Source organism: Balaenoptera ricei, chromosome 3 (genome assembly GCF_028023285.1).
Source record: "Balaenoptera ricei isolate mBalRic1 chromosome 3, mBalRic1.hap2, whole genome shotgun sequence".
In the NCBI taxonomy this organism is placed as follows: domain Eukaryota; kingdom Metazoa; phylum Chordata; class Mammalia; order Artiodactyla; family Balaenopteridae; genus Balaenoptera; species Balaenoptera ricei.
This window is the reverse complement of record NC_082641.1, coordinates 5443475-5451930: the sequence shown is the minus strand read 5'-3', so window position 1 is coordinate 5451930 and position 8456 is coordinate 5443475.

Below are 8456 nucleotides of genomic sequence, written 5' to 3'. Positions count from 1 at the left end.
ATTATGCAGATCAGGCAATTGTGTCACGTCTCCCAGATCATTGGAAACGTGTTATGTGTCAAAGAAAAAAATAAAGCAGGACACTGAACTCGAATGGTCGTTTTTTCTTTCTATTCCTCTGAATTTTCCACTTTTTTATTGAGGTAACATGGGTTTATGACGTTATATAAGTTTCATGTGTGCAGCGTTGTATTTCTAATTCTGTATACATTGTAACACCCTCACCACCAAACAATTTAGTTCCCATCCATCACCATACAGTCGGTCTCCTTTACTCATTTCACTCTCCCCTGCTCCTTCCCCTTCTGGTAACCACTACTCTGTTCTCTGTATCTACGTGTTTGCTTTTGTTTGGTTTGGTTTTTTTCATTTATTTTGGTTTGTTTGTTGTTTATATTCCACATAGGAGTGAAATCATACAGTATTTGTCTTTCTCCCTTTGATTTATTTCACAAAGCATACTACCCTCGGGGTTCATCCATGTGGTCCCAAATAGTAAGAGTTCATCTTTTTATAGTTGAGTAGTATTCAATTATGTATATATATATGCCATATCTTCTTTATCCATTTATTTACCATTAGGCACTTAGGTTGTTTCCATATCTTGGTTCTTGTACATAATGCCATGATGAACATAGGAGTGCATGTGAATTTTTCACTTTTTCTACAGTGAACATGGTATATTTATAATTAGAAAAAAATTCCTAGTATATCATGAGAAAACCCCCAAAATATTCGTAAGCATCCCAATACTTCTGTGTAATGTACCAAATCTCTACTTGGTTTTAACTCTATTCCTGTATTTCAAAAAATATCAGTCTAAATAAAAAGTTGATTTATTTGTATTGACACTGTGATTTCTATAATACTCCATAATACTCTATCTTCCTCCAAAGTGAACCATTCATGAGAAACTGGACTTTTATCTGTCAGTTTTTTTTTTTCTTGTCAATATTTAAGAAAGCTATACTGCTTAAAATAAATGTTATTTTTCAAAATGCTCTTTCTTTCATTGTTGAAATAATCAGATTATGAACATATCTAGTGAAGACTGAAAAACTATATAGAATTTACGGACCAAATTGTGGGCCCTATGAAATCTAAAATCAGTGCATAAGTCCTAATTTTTGAGAGAACTGAGCAAAACACAGAAACCACACTGAATGTCTGGAGCAGTGTATGAGCACTACCCAGCACTGTGTGTAGTATGCTATCCGAAACATAGCTTCCTTGGGAAGAGATGAAGTTGTCCACATGTGGGGTCATAGCATAGCACCAGGAATCGATTTACTGCTTCTATTAACATCTATCCATTCCCTTACCTTCCATTCTGGTGCAGGTGGCATTCTCCCAGAGATTAGGTTCACTTCCCAAAGCTGTAACCTCATGATCCTCTCTCAGTGTTCCGCCCATAGACCTCAGAGCAGGTGAGGCCAGGGTTCTCCGGAAGTAGTCTCCACACTCGTTGGCAGCATTTTGATGCTCGGGTTTTCCTTGCTGACTGTCCTGGATGAATATTTCATAGCGACCTCCTTCATGCAAATTAAGGCAGCTCTTTCATCAGAGATGCCTGGTTTTAATGTCACCAACCCTGAAGGGTGTATACTCTGAAGTTCCTTCCCCAGACTTGCCCTTGACAGGAGGGTGAGGATGGGGGGGGGGGGGGTTCCAGAAGCAGCAGGAATCGGGCAAGAAAAGTGATAGAAAAGGCACATGTGGGCAGCAAATCACAAAAAACTGAGGTAGGAAATGCAGAGTGGGGCTTGTCATCCTAGACTTAGGACCAGGGCCACTGGACCTCAGCATGGAGACTTTCCCTTAAATATCAAAAAACATTTACAAAACTGAGGCTGTCATTATGAGTAAAACTCATATTCTCATTTGCAAATGGTTGTAAAAATACACAAAACAGAAGCAGATTTTTAACAATGTAGCTCTCCTTGCAGGTGGTAAAGGAGCATCGAAGCAGAAATATTTTATCAGTAGTTTCATAAATGTAAAAACATTAAATATGAAGGAGTTTACAGGCAACGGTGTTGACACTGCTAGAAGACCAATTCTTTTAAAAAATAAGGTTTGTTGGGAAGTTAATCTTGGCTAAGGGCTATAAAAGAATCTATAATTTTAGCTCAGAAACCAAGAGACAATAAAAGTGCCTATTGATTTTTTTTCCCTATGGTTTTCACAATTTACAGATCCATTGCCTTTCATATCACCGATTAGCTGAAAATTAATGGTGAGAACAAGAGAATGACTAAGCAAGCTTGTTCCTGGTGTAGTCACATCAGTCTGGGTGCTGTGAGTCAGCCAAAGTTCATGAGGACTTGGCTGTGCCCAGGTGGGCCACCAGGATCAGGCATGGACCCAGGAGGACATTCGATATCCACAAAGGAAGAAGCAATTTGAGCAATTACAAGGGAAAAAAACAAGCAGAGCAAGAGAAACTGCCATTGAAAGCGTCACTGAAAGCCTGAATGTCTGTGATTGCATTGTAACCAGTTCTCTGTAAGTTATATTAAGCTCTGGCCCACAGAATGGAGCGGAACATACAGAAGAGGATCATCCAGAAACACACTGGGTCCTTGAGAGAAGGGATCTGAGCAGACAGCAGGTGACGGGTTCAGGGGTGCTCATAAGAGGGGCAACTAGAGGTCATTGTGATGGGCTAGAAAAACATTAAAGCTGTAAACATCATGATCTCTGGACTGTGAATGTTACTCTACGTGGCAATAAGGGACTTTATGAATGTGATCGAGAATCTCAGGATAAAGAGATATATGTGGACAAAACTATAATTCAAAAAGATGCATGCACCCCTATGTTCATAGCAGCACTAGTCACAATAGCCAAGACATGGAAACAACCTAAATGTCCATAAACAGATGATAGACGAAGAAGATGTGGGGTACACATACAATGATATATTACTCATCCATAAAAAATAATGAAATAATGCCATTTACAGCAACATGGATGGACCTAGAGATTATCACACTAAGTGAAGCAAGTCAGAAAGAGAAAGACAAATACCATACGACATCACTTATATGTGGAATCTAAAATGTGACACAAATGAACTTATCTATGAAACAGAAAGAGACTCACAGTCATAGAGAACAAACTGGTGATTGTCAAGGGGGAGAGGGGTTGGGGGAGGGATGGATTGGGAGTTTGGGATTAGCAGATGCAAACTAGTATATATAGGATGCATAAACAAGGTCTTACTGTATAGCACAGGGAACTATATTCGATATCCTATGATAAGCCATAGTGGAAAAGAATACAAAGAATGTATATATATGTATAACTGAATCACTTTGTTGTACAGCAGAAATTAACGCAACATTTGTAAAAATGCTAATAAGAAACTAAAACTAAAACAAAACATAGAGATCGTCTAGGATTCTCCATGTAGACCCAATGCAATTGCATGTACCCTAACAAAAAAGAGGCAGAGGGAATTTTCACACACAGACAGAAAAGGAAGAGGCAATTTGACCACAGAAGCTGAGACTGGAGTGATGTGGTCACAAGCCAAGGAAAGCTGGCAGCCACCAGAAGCTGGAAGAAGCAAGGAACAAATTCTCCCCTTGAGTCTCTGGAGGGAGAGCAGCTCTGCTGAGACCTTGATTTTGACCTGGTGATACCAATTTCAGACTTCTTCTCCAGAACTGCGAGACAATAAATTTCTGTTATTTTAAGCTACCATGTTTGTGGCAATTTGTTACAGCAGCTCCAGGAAACTCATACTGTCATCTTTGCAGCTACATTTCTTAATATTTGGAGTTGGTTACAACTGCCTGATTTCTTATGGGTCTAATAATCTTCTAGATTCCTTTTGTTGTTATTATAAGCACACAAGTTTTAACAACTCCTTTTTTAAGATCACAGAGGAATATCTGGACCAGGTCAATGGCAGCAACAGTCACCAAGAACTCAGGCCCTGAGCTAAGACTCCCTAATAGCAGGGTTCCTGCCCTTGCTGAGAATAAACACACAAGAAAGTGTGATTCACCGTGTATTTTGTAAACCCATATGGAGTCTTAGAGTCACATGCAGAGGGGAGCCACTGAGGGTTGTAGGGGTGGAGTGGGAGGATTCTGGCATTGAATATAGAAAAGATGGCAAGGGGGAAGATAATGTAGGTTGTGTTCACTCATTGCTGCAGAAAATCAATAATAAAAATGCAGGCACAGGTAAGTGCCAACTCTGTATCAGGGCCTCCACAGACAATTTTTCGTACACGATCTTACACAGCATTACTATTATCCCCATACGCAAAGTGAGTCTCAAAGAAGTCAGATAAGGAAACCAAGATCACGTCTCCATTCAGTGCTAGAGGAGAAATATAAGCCAAGGCTTGTCCAACTCCAAAACCAGGGCTCTCTTTGGTTTAATCACTCAGCCGTCCCTACTCAAGCCTCCTCCCAGGACTGCTGCAAGACACAGATGAGGTGTTGCTTGTCCAAGGCTGCACGTGTTAGAGCAATCGGATCATTACAGTAAAATATAAAAACAGCAGCACCTTACATAATAGACTCGTTTTCCGAAATTATAATTAGTTGAAAGTAAAGGGAAGGGAGCAGGAAACTCCTCCGGCCCAGGAGTGTGTGCAGCCCAATTTACCACCCTGAGGGAGTCCTGCTTGGGTGAACTTGACCTTGGAGCTCCCTGCCTCAGATCAGCAATGGCAGGTTCTCTCTGTCTGGATGGTTCTCAGCTCATACATGATGGCACTAAGGGTATCAACACATCTCCATTGTTTTGAATGCTACATCACTTAAAAACCCAATTTTAAAATCCTTACATAGAAACACGACTTCAGAATTCTTCAGAAGCAAGTTCCCCCTCTGCTTGCTGGACTCAAACTCCATCCCATGCCAATATCCATCCGTCTTCTCCTCACAGAATACCCGCACACACAAGGCTCCCCCTACTCCGGGCTTTTGCTTACCACCTGGACATTTCCCTAAACATCCATCCCTCTTGAACCTTTCTGGTCATCCCAAATCTCTAACCAAACAGAATCTGCCCTTCTCCTCCCCTTCCTTCTATAAGGAATTCTCTGGGCACAAATCAGGTTTCCTTGACACCAGTCAATACCTGGGAGCCCCTGAGAGACCACCCTCCCTCGCATCACCACTAACCAATTCTCCCTCAAATGCTAACCACTCCCCCTCCATGCCATCATCTTCTCTCCCGCCCTGATGACCCCACCACAGTCAGTATTGCTCTGAGATCTTGGCTGGTCCCCTGACATCCCATGTAGTCTCATCCCTATCTTCCATTTCAGCTCATCTTCTGTCATTTTACCAAAACAAAATCTATATAAAGTCCTTCAATGAGATTCCATTTTTTCCATACAAATATTTCGGTCAGGGTCTTTCCTGATCTTTCCTTGCCCCTGACAGGTGCTCTGCTCCCACTGCCAAGCCATGTATAGTTCCCTGAATGAAGCATGACCTTTCCTGCCTTCCTGCATTTGCCAAGACATTCCTATTCTCTCTTTTTTTTTTTTTTTAACATCTTTATTGGAGTATAATTGCTTTACAATGGTGTGCTAGTTTCTGCTTTATAACAAAATGAATCAGCTATACATAAACATATATCCCCATATCTCCTCCCTCTTGCGTCTCCCTCCCTCCCACCCTCCCTATTCCACCCCTCTAGGTGGTCACAAAGCACCGAGCTGATCTCCCTGTGCTATGCAGCTGCTTCCCACTAGCTATCTATTTTACATTTGGTAGTGTATATATGTCCATGCCACTCTCTCACTTCGTCCCAGCTTACCCTTCCCCTTCCCCATGTCCTCAAGTCCATTCTCTAGTAGGTCTGCATCTTTATTCCCATCCTGCCCCATTCCTATTCTCTTGGCCTGAAATATTCTTCCCCAGCTACTCAGACCAACGGATCCCAATTTCCTCTGATTCTCCACTAAAGCAGCCTCTCAGGGAAGCTGCCGTTCTCTGGACCTTCAGTGCACTGACCCTGACCTTCACAGCAGCACCCACCACCCTGCATGGAAATGACTCACTTTATTTGTTTTCACCACTAAGACCTTGCCTGGGGACTTATCTGTCCATCTTCATTACCATTTCTGATATTACCATAAAGACATTCCAAAAAGTTCTGTGAAATAAACAAATAAATACATGGTTCAAATAAGCATAACTTCACAGGTAAACCTAATCAGATTATGTCCCACTTGTGTTTAAGGATAATGAGAGAATAAACCAAGTTAAAAATGATAACATGGTAAAGGGCATAATGTGAGAGAAATGAAAACAAAAGTAGAGAAGCATATTGACAACAAAGAAAAAAATCGGATTCATTAAGAAGGGATTCTTAAGAAGTAAAGTTAACTTTGTTCTGAGGGTAGTTTCTCTCTCTAGTCAATGACTAAAACAGCATCCTCAATTGCTTCATGTTAAATTAAGTAGACTGATACTCAAAACTCAGCAGGCGGTCGGGGAGAGAAGCAATTACAGCTCCTGAGTAGCTAAGATGACATATGCTTGACTGCAGTGTTCTCACATGAAAGTCTTCCTGATTTTCCCCTAATTAAAAAGGGCCCGATTTCCCTGTTTAGTATGCCAGGTATACAGCAACCTGATTGAAATGAATAAAAATGTGTGCTTTTCCCTCACTCCATGGCAGAGCTGATGGAGAGATGCCGGTCTGTGCACAGCACGCTCTAGAGACACGGGGTTGACAATGGTTCAGGAAGCATGAGCCTGTATTCAAACTTCTTTGTACTCAGCTTGCTAGACTCAAAGCTTTCTCCAGGTTTAATGAGGAAAGGTTTCAAGGGGCAAAGCGTTCAGTTGGCTTGTTTTAACCCTGGCTCCTCGTCTTTAGTGCAGGTCTGTTTGCGGTGTCTCACCCATGCCGTTGATTGGGAACGGAGATGGTTGCCACAAACTGTTTCTATTCCCTTCTAAGAACTTGCAGTTTATCCTCAAGATCCTTAAAGAATCTGAAAAAGAATGAATATATGTATAGGTATAACTGAATCACTTTGCTGTACACCTGAAACTAACACAACATTGTAAATCAACTCTACTCGAATAAAAATTTTAAAAATAAATAAGTAAACAAATGAAATAAAATAGATTAAAAACAAAAGGTCCTTAAGGAAATGGGGCCCTGGGACATGCACAGGAAACGAGTTTACACTGAAAGTCTTACCTTAGCACTAGTCAGCCTCTTCTGTTCCCCCCACCCCCACCCAGGGGTAGGTCCTGGGTGATTTTACATCACCTGCTGGGCAGGCAGCCAAGATTGCCCTTCCTGCTCATGGAGGATTAGAAAGGAGGACATTGGGCAGAAAGCCAGACCTGACAACCTGCAGTGACCCCACTTAGGTGAACATCTCCACAGTATAAGATCGATATTCTCCTCTTGGTTTATATTTCCAGTTGGTCCTTTTTGCCTGGAGGTGTAACGGCTGCCCTCATCTTTCTGCTGTTACTACACAACCTCTAACTCAATTTTTGAAATGCCTCCTCATTGAAGAGCAGGATCCTTTCTTTAAAAGATTGATATTGGCAAGTCGATAAACACTTAACCCAATTTCTGAAATGGCCTGTGTAGAAGAAAACGTTTACATTTCTGTCTGTCAATTTTTTTCAATAGAATGTAAACGATAATTAGCGCAATGTGGGCCATCTCTTCGACAGCAGCTGACTCACAAAATGTGTGAGGAATGACATAAACCCACACGTTGAAGACTCCTTTGCCTGCTTTCTGGAAAGTAGAGAAATCAACCCCGCTAAGATGAGAGCCCTGTGTGTATTCTTTGGAGCAATTTTGACCAACAGATTGTGAAGTTATTAAGGTCCATGTTCTTGTGTTAAGTGGTGATGGTTCTTTAGGGTTATTTAAATGAGTTATTGCACATAAAATGCTCACAGCCATGCCTGGCACAGGGTAAGTGCTCTCGAGAGCTGGTGGATTAAGGAAGGTGGAGTCGTTTCTGCTGGAAGGATATAGAGAGACTTATTAGCAACTTGACATACCCCAAAACAGAGTGGTCCAAGAAGGCCAAGTATGAGCCAAGTTCAAAGAGAGTGAGTGTCTCAAACACTTAGAAGCCCCAATATTATAACACCTCTGATCTCCCCCCAACTCTGCACCCACTCAAGATCCACAACAGTAAATGCAGTGACAGGAGGTCCTGATGCTTCTCTTTGCATGGGGATATTTCAGATGCATGCCACCATCTGCAGGCTTGAACATATCAGTAGAGTTTGTTCCCATCCAAGCCATTGTAGAGGGATTACTGATATTCTAAATTAACTAACTTTATAACACTAGAGCGCAGAAAGGGCTGGTAAAAAAGTTATTTTGTACAAGCCTTTCCTGTAAAGCTGTTATGCCATGAGGAGCCTGTCAGGAAAAAGAGATAGCTAGAAATTTTTTAAATGTTTTACCTGAGGTTTAAGGTCTTCTTACAT